Below are 17,245 nucleotides of genomic sequence, written 5' to 3'. Positions count from 1 at the left end.
CGTTAGATTTTGCTTTCGGCGATCATCCATACGTATTACTTGTTCATTTCGGAGCACCTTTGTGTTTCAAACTTGAGGGAGCAGATTAGATGTACTAGATAGTGGTATTTCCGATACTTTCTTCGTTTTGTTGAAATCATGTTGCAATCGGATAGTTATGGTCAATTGGTTCGGCTAGAATAGTTTCACGTATCTCGAAAGGGGACTCGGGTAATTGGTTTCTAGTTTCTACTACATCCTGCAAAGTAAATGGAAGTTTCTAGCATTTTGCTCGCTTTATTTTTCTATTTTTTTTGCTGTGAACATAGGTCGGTTTTACGCATTCGAGAAGGCGCACCGGCTGGATCAGAATTCTATCGGTCGCGGAGTCAGGCAGTTTAAGACTACTCTGCTCCAACGACTTGAGAAGGTGAGACGCAATCTCCATGGCTCCATGTATTTTGCATGCTCTAGCGTATGTGGTGTTTCCTTCGTTAGTTTCATTCATTTCAGTTCGTTTCTAGTTGCTTGCTATTTTTGGCTTGCCCCGTGCCTTTTATTTGCCTTGCATGGTTTGCAATTTTCACCCTGCTGTGAAACCAATGTATATAGCTAGTAGCTTTCATTACTTGCTTGATAAAGCTTTAATAAATTGCTAGGTGGATAAGTGTATCGCTATGATTGGCTATAAGTCTCAGAATTCAAGTTACACTATGCTGGAGAACAAGCTAATATAAGAAAGCAGTAGCTTAATTGATATCTCAACGTATGAGTGATCTGTTATTGTAAAATGCTTATAGAAAATAAATGCGGTTGAATTGTTATGGTGTCTGCCTACTTGTAGTTTGTATTTGCAGTTTATATGATGTTTTATGAATCCTCAGTTCATTTGATTTCCAATTCAATAAAATTGTAATTGTGTGATAAGATGATAATTAGCCGATGCCCAAGGTGGTCAAATTGGTACTTGTCAGAAGATGTCATGAAACAAGCATGCAAGCTGAATTTATTAATTATGTTGTTCCAGAAGTAGTGTAATACTGCAATAGAATGATATGCTGCATCCTTTGCTCCTTTCTATTCTATATGTACATGTGCTAAGTTCCAGTTGTTTATTGACCGAGGGAAATCCACTGCATCTCCTTTTATTCAGGATCCACAAAAACAAACATGTTTAGATTATTTAGTCCTTAAGTCATGGCCAATCTTTGTGTAATTTATGCCTGATGAAATGTAGAGTTTAGAATTAATTTGGACATTATGGTAAACCAATTCGAGGTTCTAATATCCTCTTCATGATTCATTTTGATCAATCAGTTTCGTGCGCTAGCATTTATATTATTTTTTGGAGAGGCAAATTGGGTTAGCCTTATTTTCTGGACGTCCTTTTGAAATGATTCCATTTTACTAGTTTGGAAAAGAAGCGGGGAAATAGACACGGTGAGAAAGATTGAAAGAAAATAAGATTGAATCTAACCTAAAAGCCAGAGCAAAATAGGGTCTAGGAGCAGGAAGATTGGGGGATTTTTTTATCGGATTTTGCATAACTACCCTCTCGAATCCAAAGATGCAACTACATAATTTTATGTTTTTGCTCTTATGCAACACCACAGGATAATAGCCCCAGTCTCGCGAAGCGCGTGAAGAAGAGCGATGCCCGTGAAATTGAGAGTTTTTTGTCAGCGGTACTATGAGAACTACGTTCGTGCACTTGACAAAGGGGAACAAGCTGACCGGTAATTCTGGAGCTCCAAACCAGAGCTCTATCTCGTTATAAATCTAATCCTAGCCATGACACACCCTGTCCCATGCCAATGTCGCCTTCAGGGCCCAACTTGGGAAGGCCTACCAGACAGCCGGAGTCCTCTTCGAGGTGCTCCGCAACGTCAACAAGAATGAGAACGTTGAAGAAGTCAACCCAGAGGTTCATGCTCACTGTCTACTCTAATTAGCTCAATTGAAATCTAGGACTCTCGAACGCGATGACTTCCTCTAATATTCTGCTTCACAGATTATTCGCTTGCACAAGGATGTGCAAGAGAAGAAAGACATCTATGCGACGTTCAACATCCTCCCTCTCGATGCTGCCAGTGCATCCCAGTCCATCATGCAGCTGGAGGAGGTACATGTGATTTATAACAATGGAATCTATTTCCTCAAAAAGAACAATGGCACCATACTGGTTCAATAAAAGAAGTTGACGCAGTCGAATTGCATTCTTAACAGATCAAAGCAGCAGCGGACACACCCCTTGCTCCTGCAGTGCAAGACCCTGCCATTTTGAACCCACCCCGGGTTCAATCGATACTGTCATCCCTGGATCCAGGGAGAACGCTAGAAGATCGAGTACGAAAGGGAACAGAGGCTGCAGTCACGGGCGCAGTCAGGGGCTGCTGCTCGTCTTTTGTCGAGTGTCTCTGTTCTACCTGGTGTGATAGCTTCAGCTTCTAGCAGGGCGCAGACGTAGAAAGGCGTTTTTTTCCTGCTTTCTGAATAGCGTCCCTTTCACTCCATGTGAAAGTATTAATAATTCTTTTCTTTAAGAAAGGGATCGGATGATCCAATCAATCGTTAGCATTGGGTTAAGAAATGTTTCAGACAGAATAAGGTGCCGGAGTGAAGAAGTTACAAAAGCACCTTTAGAAAAAGGACCGAGAACTACATTAGGTCTAATTCCGACACCCTCGAAAAGATTGAACCAGGGTTATGTAGGCATCTATCCGTTCAGAAGTAGCGGAAGATCGATCCCAAAAACGGTATCTGAATTCAACACTCTAATTTGAATCTTTTGTGCAAGAAGTTCAATGAGTCCCGATACTCCGATTTAGAAAGAACCTCTTCTGCTCTAGCATGGGATGCTCGCCGACTACATCAGTACATGCTTTATCATAAATAGGATGAACACTGAAAGTCCTAGAGTCTCACTCATGGCATTTGCTCGAGTTATAGAGGCCCTATCTATATTCTTTTTATCGTGCTTGGATAGCAATCCTTTCTTTCAATCGACTAAGACTATTAGAAAGCACATTCATATAAGCCTTGCCTTTCAGTAACTATCCTTAGCGCTGTTCTTCTGCCTATCTCCTATTGGTCAGACAGATCCGGGCTTATCAAGTGGTACTGAAATAGGGTCAAATTCTGTTTAGTAGAAAGGAAGGAAGACGGCATGGGTCTCGTCGGACTTGATGACGATGCCGAAGTATAAGGGAGGCATGGGATTTAGAGACATTGAAATTGAGAATATGTCTATCTTGGCTAGGCAAGCCTGGCGGATTCTACAAGATCCTATGTCTCTTAGCGCCCGGGTGTTGAAAGTGGTTTATTTTCCAACTGCTCCTAAGTGCTGCTCTAGGAAACAAACCGTAACAGATATGGACGGGAATAAAAAATGGACGCTGAGTAAATCTGTAATATTCCTATTAGCCATGTCACTTAGGGAAACTTCTGCGCGTGGCCCGGCATTATAAGAAGACCAGTAACAAAGGAAGGAGACTATCTATTTGCTGAAAATATGGTTACTCTTAGCTTGACATACAGAGTTTAGGATGTGATCGATTGGTCGGGAGGACAATAATAACAATGTAGAGAATTGGTCTAGCTACAACCCTCCAGTGGAATTAAAGCGACTCGCCAAGGCCAGTTAGATAGAAAGGGAACCTTTGTGGAGAGACAGGATCCCCATCTTTCGGTGGAAGAACCTCTTGATCTTACGCCCTATGTTCTTGGTAAAGTGAGCTATGTCATAGCCTATTGCTACCCGATCTACAAGTCGGTCTACTTCTGGCTCTTGCCTTGATTGGAACGGCTTTCGAGTAAGAAAGGGCCTTTACTTTCCCCCTGAGGGTAGGAAAATCATGATCGGGATAGCGGACGTAAAGCTATTGAACTTAGGTATGCTCTTTCCTTTTGTCAAAGTGGAATCATAGAACACAATGTGATACGATGAGATAGAAAATGCAATAGAAATAGAAATAAGGATAGCAAACAGGTTACCTACTCTACTCCTAAGGGTCAAAGCAAGCCCTTTAATTCCATTCTTTATTCTTACATTAAAGAATGAATCAAATCTCCCCAAGTAGGATTTGAACCTACGACCAATCAGTTAACAGCCGATCGCTCTACCGAACTGAGCTATTGAGGACGAACGACTTGCTTAATAAGCTGAACACCCACATAATCTCGATTTGACACAGCAACACTTTCCATAACAACAGAGATTAAAAAATAGGTGATCAGGTCTCAGATTCTGGGTATCTATCTGACGTGTGATAAGGCGGGGACAGGATTCGAACCTGCAGTCTTCAGGTCATGAGCCTGATGAGTTGACCAATTCCTCTACCCCGCTTCTTCCCTTGATCTTTCTTTCCCTCTTTAGTGAGTGACTCGAAATAACTAATTAAATAGGGGTTTTCGATCTGCTTTCTATACTAAAATTCGAGAAATCATTTTTTGATTCAGGTTGATTCGGGCAGTTCAGTATTGAATTCTCCATCCTTTCGAGTACTAAAATGCAAGAAATCTCGTCGTTGCTACTACTTCCCGAATTTCAGTTGGCAAATACAATTAGAGTTTGGAAGATCGCCGTAAGGTGTTAACTCTGAACCTGAAGAAACAGAGCAGGCAAGTTCAGAAGCAGAGAAGAGTCAGAAAAGCGGGGCAATAGCAATCATTGAAGCGGGGTAGAATGCATAAAATGCAATACGTTCCCCACGAGAGGCGAGGCACCTTAGGTGCAGACTCGCGACCATGCTCCCAATCTGGATCTGGATATGAGATTGAATAAAGTTATGATATCGGATCGGAGTACCAATGCATCCGTACTGACTGGCAATAGTTGAGCCGCATAAAGCAAGTAGTTCGAGACTCAATATGCCCACCTTTTTGGTGTATCTGTAGCTTTTAAATACTTAGGTATCCCAATTCACCATAGGAAGCTCCTAAATAAGGAATCGTGTAGAAGACTGATTTTAAGCTAGAATGGGTCTTCCAACTGGTGCTTGATACGTGTTACTACGACGACCAAGAATCTTCACGGAGTGGAAGTAGCAATAAGTTTGAAGCTCGTTGGCTTTGTGCAGAAGCAGTGGAATGGAAAGTAATAAATTGTTTAAGAAGAAGTAAATAGTTCAGCTTGAAACCAAAGTCCAGAGTTCTTCCTTCATGCTTGCTTCCCAGTCGATGGCCCTACTTTCACCTTCCTCGTCGATTTAGTGAATGATTGATGTACAGCGGGAAGAACCGCAGACGATACATCACCTTAAAAGCTACCTATACGTCCATTTTTATATCCAAACAGAAGCCTCTATAGATGACTCGGAAGACAGACACGAGCAAACATCTCTGCGCAGAAAGCAACCGGGTTCAAACAGAGATTGACTATCTCCTTTTCTTGCTCGATCCTCTGGAAATCGTTTGGAAGGTAGATTTCGCGAATAACAAGTGTGATACTGACGACGTGCTCCTAAGGCGACTGCTTAGTCGACAAACCAACACTTATACGAGTCGCTAGAGCTCTCGGGTGGGATCAACTAGCTTACCTAGGCACTGTTTGCTTCAGACATGGCTACAAGGAAAGCAGCAGTATCTTAGGACACACACGTAAGCAGATCTTAGACTTAGTACACTCAACGCCAACAAGAATTTGGCCCTTCATACATATCGACACACCCGGGGGCTCTGTTTTAAGTGCAGTGAGAAATGGGGCCATGAACAACAAGATCCAGCTTTTAAATATGACACGGGGTAGTGGGACCAGATGTATCGCATGTCCATAGTAGGGCGAGTCCAACACGCGCTCAAGTCTCCCACATAATATCATACCAGAAGAGACGCTCATCTCCCCGACGTGGTCGTCGTCGATCACCCCCGTAAAGCTGGAGCAAGATAGGGCCGGGGTGGGGCGCAAGCAAGCGTTTTCAGGTTCCAGCCCATCCTCCCCATGTTTCCCCTCCAGCTCCTTCATGACCTCCTTGTCTTTCTCGAGAGCGAGAGGACCAGCTTCAGTACGACGGGGATTCAGTAGCGCTACCTTGCCTTCCATTGAGACCCCCAAAATCCCGATTTCAAAGAAAGTATCTCTCGAGTTGCTTTGGTGCCTCTCTTGCTCTGGTTTCATCAGCTCATTACCTTAAGCTAGAGTCTGCCATGGCGAGGTCTTATTCTTCAACATAATCAGCGGTCCAAGTGCGTGCGAAAGCGGAAACTCTTCCGGATCTTGTTTATTTGTATTTGCTCATTTCTGATTATGCTTTATTTGTAGATAGCCTTGATGATAGGCTTTGACCTCGACTTCTCCGTTTCTAAGATCCAATGGTGGAATCATTACTCCAAGGCAGGCAAAAACGACTAATTTCTATTTCTCGTATCGTGGAATTCGTCATCAAGATGGATCGCCCTTACGCGGTCAACAAACTCATACTAATGCAAGGACTGCTCGCAAGCAAATTCGGAAATGAAAGAAGGCTACCGAAAGAACAAGCAATGGATTTCGCGCTCATCCCTTGCTAAAGCGCATACGTTTTCTTGCTCCTTGGAACTTGTCTGATCAATCACACTGTTCATTAGTTCACTTGATTTTTCGTTCGATGTCTTGAACCGCTTACTAATCACGTATACGTATAGTAGGCCCCCTTCGCCACTCCACATCTGGCCCGTCTTGGTCTCGCTCACTTCGCCTGCCTATCGTATCGGCTCGGCTTCGTCCGTCAAGCGACAGCTTTTGCCTCTAACGGCTTCACTATCGCTCATGACTAGTAGTAGTTGTCTCTATGTAGTAGTCGGCCTTTGTTAAGCTTCGCCAGAAGCGACTAGTCGCTTCCCGAATGCCTCTTTCTTGTACTAATTAATGTGTATGGTCTAGTCTTTCCAATGCCTCCTTCCTTGCCGCCAACGCACGCTAGATGGAGAGTAAGCAAGCTACCTTGATTGCATTGCATTCGTTAAACGGTAGCTTCCGCGCCCTTCCTGCCTGCTTCAATTGATGTCAATGATCGTGTCTTCGACATCAATTTCAGTCTGATTAGATATGTCATTGAAACAAATCTGTTTTGTCTCTGTTTTCTTTTTGGATGATGAGGATGAGCCAACCGATCCTAACATAATTTTGGAGGAGCCGGACGATGAAGCCTCAAAATCAGATAAAGATGTCTCCGACGCGACCGGACTTCCACTAGATTTTTATAGGGGTCGGGAGGGAAAAGATATGTTGTTTTCTATCAGTCCCAAGTGGATACTCCCCAACTTCCACGGTCCGCTTACCGAGGAAGAGATGCGGGAGGACCCAGGGCTAGAGCAAGTTGGGTTGGCGTATAGAGCCGTAAGCGCGGTGGGGGTGATAGAGGAGGTGCTCGTACGGTTCATAGTTGGGTATGATATTCTCGTGGATTGTTGGGAACGTCCTCTATATTCGAAATATGCCTTTCTAGGAGCATTACGATCTGCAGCTCAAATGGTCCCTTATGAAGTCTCTATTGGTATTATTCTTATTGTGCGCCTTGTGAGCACATTTGGATCCACGAAGGCAATCGCTCGGATCTTCCCCTAACCCAACCCGGGAACGGACCGGAGGGAACCGCAGCATGAGGAATGTCCGCACCTCGTCGCAAGGCTCATTTTGAGTTTTGGGTCATAGGGCGGGCAGTGCAGTCCGGGTGAGGGAGTCCTGGATTAGGGGGTGTCCGGATGGCCGGATTATGACCTTTGGCCGGACTCCCGGACTATGAAGATACAAGATTGAAGACTTCGTCCCGTGTCCGGATAGGGACTTTCCTTGGCGTGGAAGGCAAGCTTGGCGATATGATATGAAGGTCTCCTCCCATTGTAACCGACTCTGTGTAACCCTAGCCCTCTCCGGTGTCTATATAAACCGGAGAGTTTTAGTCCGTAGGACGAACAACAATCATACCATAGGCTAGCTTCTAGGGTTTAGCCTCTCTGATCTCGTGGTAGATCAACTCTTGTAATACCCATATCATCAATCTTAATCAAGCAGGACGTAGGGTTTTACCTCCATCAAGAGGGCCCGAACCTGGGTAAAACATCGTGTCCCTTGTCTCTTGTTACCATCCGCCTAGACGCACAGTTCGGGACCCCCTACCTGAGATCCGCCGGTTTTGACACTGACATTGGTGCTTTCATTGAGAGTTCCTCTGTGCCGTCGCCTTTAGGCCCAATGGCTTCTTCGATCATCAACCACGACGCGGTCCAGGGCGAGACTTTTCTCCCCGGACAGATCTTCGTATTCGGCGGCTTTGCACTGCGGGCCAACTCGTTTCGCCATCTGGAGCAGATCGAAAGCTACGCCCCTGGCCATCAGGTCAGGTTTGGAAGCTTAAACTACACGGACGACATTCGCGGGGACTTGATCTTCGACGGATTCGAGCCACGGCCGAGTGCGCCGCACTGTCTCGATGGGCATGACCTAGCTCTGCCACCAGACAGCGCCCAGGGTGCCGCTCAGGAGTCCGCTCCGACCATTAGTTCGGAGCCGACTGCGCTAACCAGGGACGGACGGTTGGACGCCGCCCCAGGAGCCGCAATCTCTATGGCAATAGAGCCGAATACCAGCCTAGTCCTTTGCAAGGCCTGTGACTCCAAGGTGCTGGACTCCGTTCCGGACTCTGAATCTTCCGCACCCCTTCCGATCGAACCCGATTGGGCTCCGATCATGGAGTTCACCGCCGCGGACGTCTTTCAGCACTCGCCCTTTGGCGATATCCTGAACTCCCAAAAGTCTCTCTCTTTGTTAGGAGAGCCCTGGCCGGATTATGGTCAGCAGGGTTGGGATACGGACGATGAAGAAATTTGAAACCCACCCACCACCCACTTTATAGCCACTGTCGACGATCTAACCGACATGCTCGACTTTGACTCCGAAGACATCGACGGTATGGACGCCGATGAAGGACACGACCAAGAACCAGCACCTATAGGGAACTGGAAAGCCACCTCGTCATATGACATATACATGGTGGACACCCCCAAAGCAGGGGATGGCGAGGAAAAAACGGAGGATGACCCCTCCAAGAAGCAACCCAAGCGCCGACGTCAGCGGCGCCGCTCTAAATCCCGCCAAAGCAAGAACGGCGAATCCGGCACCAGAGATAACAACACGCCGGACAGTGCCGAAGATAACCCCCTGCAGCAGGATTCAGTGCAGGAGGACGAAGGAGCCAGCCTTCATGAGAGAGCGGCCAACAGAGAGGTTGAGGACGACAACTATATGCCTCCCTCCGAAGACGAGGCAAGCCTCGACGACGACGAATTCACCGTGCCAGAGGATCCCGTCGAACAAGAGCGTTTCAAACGTAGGCTTATGGCCATGGCACACAGCCTCAAGAAAAAATAGCAGCAGCTTAGAGCTGACCAAGACTTGCTAGTCGACAGATGGACGAAGTCCTGGCGGCCGAAGAGTATAAACTCGAGCACCCCTCCAAGAGCTACCCAAAGCGCAGGCTGCTACCCCAACTTGAGGAGGAAGCAACTAGACCTACATTACCAGTGTACGATGCGCCCGATCGGCCACCCCGTGGTCGCGACAGAGAGACCTTCGGGCCCTCGACCCAAGCCGCACCCCGGCATCGCTCAAAACATAACAGAGTACGGGGAGACGCAACAGACCTGCGAGACATACTAGAGGACAAGGCAAGGCAAACAAGATCGATCTACGGATCGCGTGGGCGCCCCACATCACGTGATGATAACCGTCACACTGAATATGATAAATACAGCCAGGCCGAATACAACAGACCAAGCTCATCCGAGCTGCGCCGCGATATAGCCCAGTAGAGGGGCGCAGCACACCCACTATGCTTCACAGACGAAGTAATGGATCATCAAATCCTCGAGGGTTTCAAGCCCGTAAATATTGAATCATATGACGGCACAACTGATCCCGCGGTATGGATCGAGGATTACCTCCTTCATATCCACATGGCCCGTGATGATGATCTACACGCCATCAAATACCTCCCGCTCAAGCTTAAAGGACCAGCTCGACATTGGCTTAACAGCCTGCCAGCAGAGTCAATTAGTTGCTGGGAGGACCTGGAATCCGCATTCCTTGACAACTTCCAGGGCACTTATGTGCGACCACCAGACGCCGATGACCTAAGCCACATAATCCAGCAACCAGAGGAATCGGCCAAGCAATTCTGGACACGGTTCCTAACCAAGAAAAATCAAATAGTCGACTGTCCGGACGCTGAGGCCCTTGCTGCCTTCAGGCACAACATCCGAGATGAATGGCTTGCTCGGCACCTAGGACAGGAAAAGCCGAAATCTATGGCAGCCCTCACGACACTCATGACCCGCTTCTGCGCGGGCGAAGACAGCTGGCTAGCTCGTGGCAATAACATAACCAAGAGCCCTGGTAATTAAGATACCAAGGACAACAATGTCAGGTCATGTCGCAACAAGCACAAGCGCCGCATTAATGGCGACAATACTGAGGATACGACAGTCAACGACGGATTTAGAGGCTCTAAACCCGGTCAGCGGAAGAAGCCATTTAAAAGAAACCCTCCGGGCCCATCCAACTTAGACCGGATACTCGATCGCTTGTGCCAGATACATGGCACCCCCGAACAACTAGCCAAACACACCAACAGGGACTGTTGGGTGTTCAAGCAGGCAGGCAAGTTAAGTGCCGAAACCAGAGACAAGGGGCTGCGTAGCGATGACGAGGAGGAGCCCCGGCCGCCGAGCAACAGAGGACAGAAGGGCTTCCCCCCGCAAGTGCGAACGGTGAACATGATATATGCAACCCACATCCCCAAAAGGGAGCAGAAGCGTGCCCTCAAGGACGTCTATGCGTTGGAGCCAGTCGCCTCAAAGTTCAACCCATGGTCCTCCTGCCTGATCACCTTTGATCAACGGGACCACCCCACTAGCATCCATCACGGCGGATTCGCCGCATTGGTCCTAGACCCAATCATTGACGGATTTCACCTCACTAGAGTCCTCATGGACGGCGGCAGCAGCCTGAACCTGCTTTATCAGGATACAGTGCAAAAAATGGGTATAGATCCCTCACGGATTAAACCCACAAAGACAACCTTTAAAGGCGTCATACCAGGTGTAGAAGCCAGCTGTACAGGCTCGGTTACACTCGAAGTGGTCTTCGGATCCCCGGATAATTTCCGAAGCGAAGAGTTAACCTTTGACATAGTCCCATTCCACAACGGCTATCACGCCCTGCTCGGACAAACCGCATTTGCAAAATTCAATGTGGTGCCGCACTACGCATATCTCAAGCTCAAGATGACAGGTCCTCACGGAGTCATGATGGTAAACGGAAACACTGAACGCTCTCTCCGAACGGAGGAGCACACAGCGGCCCTGGCGGCGGAAGTACAGAGCAACCTCTCAAGGCATCTCCCCAATCCGGGTGTTAAATGTCCGGACAACGTCAAGCGCGCCCGAAGCAACCTCCAAAAAAGTCGTCTGGCACGTTCCGAGCAAGCATAGCAGTGCGGCCCCAACCCCAGCCCTCGCCAGACGGTGATATCGGTACCACGTGTACATAATTACGCTTTGAAAATACCATGGGCATAAGGGGAGGGGCACAACTACGGCACTCCCAGAATGCGGCTCAACCGCACTTAGGGGCTCCCTATTCCGCCGTTTTCTTTTTTTTGTATACTTTCAGGACCCAACTATTCGGAAGGCCTGTCCGGCAATAAACTCGCCGAACACACGATGCAACAGCCAGGGCGCGAACAAGCTGCGTCATATGTCCAGGTGGTCTCTATAACGAGCTAAATACCCGTTTTGCTTAAATTTACGCAGCTTGCCCCTGGAGGGGGACATGTCAAATAATCCCATCCCTTGCTTATCGCACTATTTGTATCATTCTGCTTTCATAGCAGCTCTTTTTTAATAAACAATACATAGCTCTTATCTATTATTGTATTCACCTATTTTTATACAAGTATGTTCAGTCATGACACTATGCAACCGTACACTTTGGTACGGCCAATACACCAGGGTCTAAAGCACCCCACAACATGGTGTGCGAAGACCGAACACTCTTATGAGTGCGTCACCCCGAACTTATAGCACTATATGCATTGGCTCCGAATCATGTCTTTGGTCAATAGTTGGGTTTGCCCGGCTCCCATGTTTTGGTACCTTACGTTCCGCAATGTTGGCTAAGGTAGCGCTGGGAGAACTACTGCGATTGTGCCCCAGTTGAGCTGGGTTAACACCTCAGTAGAGAAAGCTAAAACTGACCGCCATGATAGTGCGAGAGACCGGTCGCTGTTCGCGAGGTTTTTCGAGTCCTTAAAGACTTATGCCGCTTAGAGCGAGGAACCGGACTTATCCGGCCTAGGCGTGGATAGCGCCCCGAACTCGGTCTTCCGAATAGTAGGGGCTTCGCCGAAATTTAAAATTATAGAATTATATGGCTAAGTGAGAGTGATAAAGCATTATATGTCCGACGGCCTGGTTCATTGTGCTGAGCGCCTCCCTAGATGGACCCAAGAATGGGAACAAGAGCGCTCAGGTTTATCCCGAACACCCCAGCACTCATGGCATGGGGGTCGAAGCCGACGACTTGCATCTCTCAGATTTGATAAACGGCCGCACAGAAGGTAATATTTTAAATTAACAAGCGTTGCTTAGCGCATATGAACAAAGTTTTCAGCGTACAGGATAACAAATGCGAGTCTACTAAAAAATTACATCTTTGGAGCACTCTTCCGCTATAAGGCGGGCACCCTTCAGGACGCCCTTATAATACATCTCGGGCATACGATACTCCTTGCCCGGCGGTGGCGTGTCCGTCAAAAGCTTCTCCGCGTCCAGCTTGCCCCAGTGCACTTTAGCACGGGCAAGGGCCCAACGGGCACCTTCAATACAGACGGGGCGCTTGATGACTTCAATCCACGGACACGCGTCCACCAGCCGCCGCACCAGACCGAAGTAGCTCCCAGGCATGGCCTCTCCAGGCCACAGCCGAACTATGAGGCCCTTCATGGCCTGTTCGGCCACCTTGTGGAGCTCGACCAGCTGCTTCAGCTGGTCGCTCAGGGGCACCAGATGTTCGGCCTCAGCATACTGAGACCAGAACACCTTTTCCGTCGAGCTCCCCTCCTTGGCTCGGTAGAACGCGGCAGCATCAGATACACTACAGGGCAGATCGGTGAACGCTCCTGGAGAGCTCCGGATCCGGGTAAGTAACAGATAATTTACTTTTATATTCTTGCTTTGCATAAAGAATGCCTTACCCGCCGCCATCTTCTTCATCGCCTCGATCTCTTGGAGGGCCTTCTGGGCTTTGGCCTTCGCAGTTTTGGCACTCTCAAGAGCCAAGGCGAGCTCGGACTCTCGAGTCTTCGAGTCACGCTCCAAACTCTCGTGTTTTTCCACGAGAGCCTGGAGCTCTTGCCGCACCTCCGCCACCCGCGCCTCCTGCTTCTCTCGCTCGGCGCACTCCAGGGCCGCACTGTTTTCGGCCTTGGAGACCGCCTCCATCAGGGTTGCCACCTCGGCCGTGGCCCCTGCAACATTTAAGTTGGTCCTGTCATTATTTGCAACCAAGTATCTCTATATACATTTCCATACGGTATTACATACCCTCCTTGTCCTCGAGCTGCTTCTTGGCACGGCCGAGCTCGCTCTCGGACAGCTCGAGGCTTCCCTTCAATGCATTGACCTCCGCAGTCAGTGCGGCAGAGGTCAGCAACGCAGCCTGCATTCCCATATTGACACATTTATGTTAGACTCCTGCGTATATCTTTTTAGATCCTCATCTCGGCTTTTCTTCCCGAATGCCAAACTGAGCATCAGGGGCTACTGTCTATGCGGTTACATTTTTATATGTTTTGAACACATACCTCAAAGCATGTTAACAGACTTGTACAGGCTCCTGTCAGCCCGCTTTTGGCGGACTGAACCTTTTGAATCACCGCACTCATAAGAGTGCGGAGTTCCTCGTCGATGGAGGCACCGTTAAGCGCCTCCAGCAAATTGTCTGGCGCCTCCGGATGGACGGAGGTCGCCGGCGGCGTAGGCTCGCCCTTCTTATGAAGCCGCCGCTTGTCGGACTCTGGAACCGTTGGTGGTTCCGGAGCAGTAGCCGGCCCTGGGCCGGACTTAGATCCCTCCGGGGCCTTGCCTCCTTTGGGCCTGGAGTCCGGGAGGTCGCCCTGGGGCGCCTCCAGGACCACCTCCTCCTGGTTCGGTCCCTTTTGGGACTCTGCCTCGGCGTCGTCCACAGGGAGCGGGGAGGAAGCCGTCGGAAGTGAAGCGCTATTCTCATCCGACGAATTCAGAGAGCCGCTCGACGAATCGCCGAGCTGAACTCTGGGTGGACTGCATAATTAAAATTCGGCATCAGAAGCTATCGAATAATAGAGGGGCGCCATGGGTCATTCGGGTAGCCAGACACTTACGATTTTGCCAGGGGCTTGACCCTGGATGGCCATTCCTCCCCGCCGTCTTCGGCATCGGAGGCATAGTCCGGCACAAGGGTCTTCCCCTTCTTGGCCCCCTCGGCCTCCCCAGTTGGGGCAGCCTTCCTTTTCTTTCCTCCCCCCGTTGGAGGGGGAGAGGCTTCTTCTTCTTCTTCCTCCTCCTCGTCTTCCAAGGCGGAGGGTGCGTCGGGGTCGTCGGGCGATGAATCCGACACCACCGGGCACCGAGAGCTCTTTCGAGTCCCCGTGGCCTTCTTCTTGGCCTTCTTCTCCGGCACCACGTGAGGTGCCGGAACCAGCAGCTTCGTTAAATGAGCGTCCGCTGGGTCTTCGGGCAAAGGAGCTGGACAGTTAATCTGTCCGGCCCTCTTCTGCCAGTCCTGTCAAAGGGATGGGGGTTTAGATCCCGCATAAAATCAAATCTATGGAAAACAGATACCCCGTAATGGGAAAATTAGCTCACCGCGTTGGCTTGGCGCTTGGCGCAGAATCCGCGATCCTCGATGACGGGAGGCGAGACCTCGGAGCTCTTGAATAGCACCTTCCATGCATCCTCGTGCTTTATGTCGAAGAGCCGGGACAGAGTCTGGTGCTGGTCCGGGTCGAACTCCCACAAGTTGAAAGCCCGTCGTTGACACGGGAGAATCCGGCGGAAGAGCATAACCTGGACTACGGTGACAAGTTTAACCTTCCTGCTAATCAGGTCTTTGATGCAGGTTTGAAGTGTGGTCACTTCTGCCAGATTACCCTACGACAGGCCCGTCTCTTTCCAAGACGTGAGCCGTGTGAGAATGCCAGATTGGATGGGGGCCGCTGCCCATTCACGGTCACGCGGCTCGGTGATGTAGAACCACCCCGATTGCCACCCTTTGATGGTCTCTACGAAGGCGCCCTTGAGCCATGTAACGTTGGGCATCTTGCCCACCATGGCGCCTCCGCACTCCGCTTGGCGTCCTCCCACGACCTTCGGCTTGACGCTGAAGATCTTTAGCCATAGGCCAAAGTGAGGCTGGATGCGAAGGAAGGCCTCGCACACGACGATGAACGCCGATATGTTGAGGATGAAGTTCGGGGCCAGATCATGGAAGTCCAGGCTGTAGTAGAACATGAGCCCCCGGACAAACGGGTGAAGAGGAAAACCTAGTCCGCGGAGGAAATGGGGAAGGAAAACGACCCTCTCATGGGGCCTAGGGGTGGGGATGAGCTGCCCCTCGTCTGGAAGCCGGTGTGCAATGTCGTTGTGCAGGTATCCGGCTTTCCGCAACCTTTTGATGTGCCCCTCCGTGACGGAGGAGGCCATCCACTTGCCTCCCGCTCCGGACATGGTTGGAGTAGGTCGAGGCGAGGTGTGCGGGCTTGGGCACTGGAGCTCGAGTACGCAGGGAGGGATAAGCAAAGGAGGAAGAAGGCGTAAATGGAAAGGGTAGATCCTTATCCCCTTATATGGGCGGCCGAAACTACGATCCCCCACCGGCCTAATAAAACTCGCTTATCTCCCAAGCGCCGCGGTTAATGGCGCGGTTGGGTTACCCACACCCGTATTGATGAGAATCCCGGAATAAGGGGACACGATCTCTACTTTGACAAGACGTGCCAAGGAAACCGCCTCGCTAAACGCGTTGAGGTGGAACAGTAAAATGAATAAAAGCCTGGCCGTGGCATGAGGTCACCCTACGGAATACGTCAGCAGATTAGATTGGTGCAAATGTTATTATCTCTATGGTGGCATGTGGAAATTATTTTGTAGAGCCGGACACTATCCTGGTGTTCAGCATCTTCTATGAAATATTCGGAGGAGGAACCCGCCTTGCAATGCCGAAGACAACTTGCGCGCCGGACTCATTGTCATTGAAGCCTGTTTCAGGGGCTACTGAGGGAGTCCTGGATTAGGGGGTGTCTGGATGGCCGGATTATGACCTTTGGCCGGACTCCCGGACTATGAAGATACAAGATTGAAGACTTCGTCCCGTGTCCGTATAGGGACTTTCCTTAGCGTGGAAGGCAAGCTTGGCGATACGATATGAAGATCTCCTCCCATTGTAACTGACTCTGTGTAACCCTAGCCCTCTCCGATGTCTATATAAACCGGAGAGTTTTAGTCCGTAGGACGAACAACAATCATACCATAGGCTAGCTTCTAGGGTTTGCCTCTCTGATCTCGTGGTAGATCAACTCTTGTAATACCCATATCATCAATATTAATCAAGCAGGACGTAGGGTTTTACCTCCATCAAGAGGGCCCGAACCTGGGTAAAACATCGTGTCCCTTGTCTCCTGTTACCATCCGCCTAGACGCACAGTTCGGGAGCCCCTACCCGAGATCCGCCGATTTTGACACCGACACCGGGGCACAAGGGTCCTGGTACTACCCAGGTGCGAAGAACCCCGGAGGCGACTGCAATGAGCAAAAATGTCACTCACCAGCCTAAACGACGAGCAAACACTCGAACTGAGAGCAAGGGATCACCCAACGAATGGACGAGCTCCCAGGAGGGAGGAGAGAGGGAGGCAAGAACCATGCTTTCAGAGAAGTGGCGGTCCGAATCCACTCTGACAAAATAAAATAACAGACTAAGCCGTGCCGTAAGGGGGGCATTCTCCACATGGGAGGGGGCCAAGGCCTTCATGTATGGGTGACAGATCGGCCATAGGAGTATTCCGGGATATACACCAGGGCAACTAATGTTGAGCATACGATGATGCCGCCCGTTTTCATTTCGTGAAAGTCCCCGGCAGAGGAAAGGGCTGTAGGTGATGGCGCGTTCTGCTTCTTAGGGCGATGAAATCGTTCCTATGGGATCGTGCATGGCAGCTGGTATAGATGATGATGAAAGGCGGGCCGCTTGAAC

General features: G+C 49.5%; 2 non-coding genes across 2 annotated transcripts; both read right to left on the bottom strand.

Annotated features, from left to right (window-relative positions):
* Window positions 1-4,046: 4,046 nt before the first annotated feature.
* On the bottom strand, window positions 4,047-4,120 carry TRNAN-GUU. The gene has a single exon. It is a non-coding gene; the product is annotated as a tRNA-Asn (tRNA).
* A 130-nt stretch (window positions 4,121-4,250) lies between these two features.
* Window positions 4,251-4,324, bottom strand: TRNAM-CAU. Its single transcript has one exon. It is a non-coding gene; the product is annotated as a tRNA-Met (tRNA).
* Between the last annotated feature and the right edge of the window lie 12,921 nt (window positions 4,325-17,245).

Source organism: Triticum dicoccoides, chromosome 3B (assembly GCF_002162155.2).
Source record: "Triticum dicoccoides isolate Atlit2015 ecotype Zavitan chromosome 3B, WEW_v2.0, whole genome shotgun sequence".
NCBI classification, from domain to species: Eukaryota; Viridiplantae; Streptophyta; class Magnoliopsida; order Poales; family Poaceae; genus Triticum; species Triticum dicoccoides.
This window is presented reverse-complemented; position numbering and strand designations above follow the sequence as displayed.